The sequence below is a fragment of the Rhododendron vialii genome, chromosome 13a, assembly GCF_030253575.1.
Source record: "Rhododendron vialii isolate Sample 1 chromosome 13a, ASM3025357v1".
In the NCBI taxonomy this organism is placed as follows: Eukaryota; Viridiplantae; Streptophyta; class Magnoliopsida; order Ericales; family Ericaceae; genus Rhododendron; species Rhododendron vialii.
The window spans coordinates 13175877-13179923 of NC_080569.1; positions in this window are offsets into that span (position 1 = coordinate 13175877).

A 4047-nucleotide genomic window follows, 5' to 3' on the forward strand; every position below is an offset into this window, starting at 1 on the left:
TTTTGCTCTTGAGAATTTTTTTTAGTTACTAAGGGGTGGCAAATGAGCAGATTTGGGCCAAATTAGGTAAGTTGTAAGTGAGTTGGGTTCTTAATGGGTCATTGACCCATTTAGAACCCATTAGTTACGAGCTTAATTATCCATACCCAACTTGACCCATCAAACCCGATCCGCCCATTAACCCAATTACAAATATATTAAAATTTTAAAATGACTAAAATACCCATATACACGAAAATGACCATATTGGCATATTATACATCGAAATGACTAAAATACCCATGTCCACTAAAATTATCATATTGGGACCATCGAATCAACAAGTATTTACTAATTTGTGCCCATATATATATTAGGTAAATGTTTCGGATGAATACACCGATCTTTCCAGTGGTTTGAGAAAATATTTTGACCTCACCGCGGCCTACTTTTGAAACTAGTGTCTGAGACTTTATCGTACCGTGAAATTGAATCCAACGCTGCTACTTTTTTTCTTTTTTTTTTTTTGTTGTTGTTGAGGAAACTGAAAAATAACATGCATTCGAACAAATAAAGAAGTCTTTATAGATTTTATTAATCACAAACCAAATGTCCGAAGGACGAGAAATACAAAATTTGTGCGATGCATTTTTAAAAAAATTTGCTCTAAGTTTTACTACTTTTTCAACTATCTTATCATATGATAATGTCAAAATGTAATAAAGTTTGACTTATAAATGAGAAATTAACATATTAATAACGGAAAAAAGATTGATCGTTAATCGTTGGTGCTTTCTTAATCTAGATCTGTTTTTTCTCTGGCTCATTGTTTTTTGTTTGCTTTTGCTTATTTTTTATTCACTTCATTTCACTTTTTAATCCTTTTCTTCTACAAATTTGGGAATCAAATACACACACAAAAATACATATTCGTAAATTGAGCAGTAAAAAATGGGAAGTGCTACAATATACATTCCTTATTTGAGTGTGTATCATATGCACCCTTATTGAAACGCACCAAAATGTTATGAATCTATTGTTAAAAAGTTACAAGTCATACTGATGAAAAGTTACGAATTTTTAGTATAAAAGTTACGATACGAAATAAAATGTTATGAATGACCGGTCCTACAAGTAATTTTTTATGAGATGGCATAATATGAACCATATAATATGTGCATATCGTACACACCTTAAAAGGGTGTGTATTGAAGACTTTCCCATAAAAAATTGTTGTGGTTAAGGATCGAGGTTTTGTTAGCCACCATATTTTTTTAAACAAAAAGTTTTCATTATATCATGACACTTTTTGCCCGTTACTTTGAGATATGAACAATATTTTTTGGACAGTGAAAAATGAAAAGTTAATTAGGACCAAAAATTGGGGACGGGGGAGTAGTATACATGGAGGGCTGACATTGTCATTAACAGTGATTCAGCAAAACTCGTATGACTTTGAATTGTAAACAGTACACTTAATTAACGGGGAGTAATTCGTGACTGATGAAGGCTTTCTTTGGTGGGTCATGTTCATGACTTCTTGGGTCATTTAAGTTGACCCAATTAAGACCCAATTAATAATGTGTTAGATGAGTTGAGACCCATTCTAACCCAACTAATAAATGGGTTGAGTTGGATCTGTTTTCTAAAAGATGGGTTTGAGTTTTTTAATGGGTCTGAATTCAATTTGCCACCTCAAGACTTACTATACACGGCGGCTCAAATTATCTTGTCCACAAACAGCCAGTTGACCATGAACTAAAGTACAAACGTATCAATTTCCATTAGGTATTGAAAGCAACAACTCCATATCAATGGGTTCATGGGTCTATTAAAGGTCAGGTGAGATTTTGCAATCAAGCTAGTCAAAAGCCAACAAGCTCTTACAAAAAATTAAGCATATATAATTAGTGATTTTTTGACAAGGGAAAAAAAATTAGTGATTGAATACCAACCAAACTATTTGGTGGAAGACCCTAATGTCGTATTACATGATCATTGTTATCACCTGTTTGACACTAATGTTCATGGCCGGTCACATAAAGTCAAAGTTCAAACAAGACGAAGACAATATTAATGATTTTTAGTATGTCCTAGATAGGAGAGCTTTGAGTTCTTGTAAACTTTTCTATCTTTTTCGTTTTTTGTGTTTTGTTCGTCTTTTTTGAAATTTTTTAGATTCATGTCATATTTTTTAGATTAATTATCCATATCGATGAGAGGAGTTTAAAAATTAAAAAATTATGATCAAAAGTATAAAAAAAAATCACTAAAGATGAAAAAAATCAAACAGCTGTTTTTTTTTTCTTTCTAAAATTTGTCTTATATGAATTTTTTTCAACATCGTCCACATTTTTATACTTTTTTTATTCTTCTCGTTGAGACGAATGATTAATCCAAAAAATTAAGACAAAAAGCTCGACAACAAGTTGCGAAAAATAAAAAAAATACCAAAAGTTTTAGACAAAAAAAGTTTGCAAGAACTTTGTTCGTTATTAATGTTAATTTCTACGTCGTTGTGGGAATATTTCTACGATCACTGGTTGTTGAGTTTGATTTAATTAGTTGTTGTAAACTTTCACATAACTAACGTGTGTCGTATGCCATTGTTACAATTTAATGATTTATATATGTAAATGGTCGTTCACATAACTAACGGTTGCCGGCCTGTACGTAATCTTTTCGGTCGGCCAATTGTTGATCTTTTTTAGAAAATTCTAACTTGTTAAAGGGATATCAGCATTACAGTACTTCGTATTTTTTCTCCTTATTACTCTTGGAAAAAAAGAGACATCATTATTACATTTTAGAATTACTATTTTTCCATAATTTGAAAAGAAAAGAAAAGAGTAAAATTGCCCAGCAAAAAAAAAAGAAAAAGGAGCATTATTTTTAGACAACAAAAAGTGTCAAAATGGACCTAAAGTGGAATAAGTTGGTTTTGTTCTTATTTGAATTTTTTTGCCCATTTGTTAGTTTTGTATCAAACTTTTGTGGATTATTGATTTGTCTCGACGAGAGAAATCGAAAAAGTATAATTTTTTTACTTTTATTCAAATATTTTAAAAAATTTCCATTTTTTAGCAGACAAAAATTTAATGCAAAATTAACAAATACGTAAAAAATTTAAATAAAAATAAAAAGTGCTAAAAATTAAATAGAACAATAACTAACAGTTGGGAATGGAACGAGTAATATCTTTCAGCAACCGGCCATCCTTTTTAGGATTTTAGTCAATGGTTAACAGTCGAAGACCATGATTGATGTTTCAGTTGACGTTAAAAGAATTCTTTGTTTCTTTTTTGGTTATTTTTAATTGTGCAAATATTCCTCGAATTTGTTCATTGTCGAGCTTGATTTTATAGTTGCTACAACTCTCACATAAGTGGTTGAAATGATATATGTGACTGATCACTTAGTGATTGACACAAGTATATATAAAATAAAATAAAATCAGTCACGGGCAATCGATAGTAAATTTTTATGATTGCTTGTTTCCACTTAAAAAATAATGACAAAAGGAGCATTATTTTTTGAGAAATCCCTTCTACTTCGTGACAAGACGACGTGTGCAATAAAAAAAAGAAGAGAAAAGCTCCAAGACACGTCTCGTATAACTAAACATGTTACGTTTATTTTGCACAAATATTATGCCTCTAAATAGTAAGCGTTATGTTTCTCAATTGTTAAATGTGCAGACGGTATGCACCGTTACGGCTATTTGGTAAAATGTTACGACATGTTATGCCTATTGGTACAATATTACGTCTCCCAGTGATAATTGTTACATCTCTCAGTGATAAATGTTATGGGTGTATATCGTACACTAAAGTGTGCACCGTGGCAGTTCCCAACAAAGAAAGATCTGTAATTAGGTCATCTAACTCCCATCGGCCAATAATTTTGTAATGGGGTTTTGCAAAAGCACGCTGATAATGACTGATATATATATCAATGTTATCAATCCCGTACCGTACCGGCCGGTACGTATCGGATTTGAGAGAAACCGGTACCCTAACCCCCCAATACCGTTCCGGACCAAATACCGGTCAATACCGGCCGGTACCG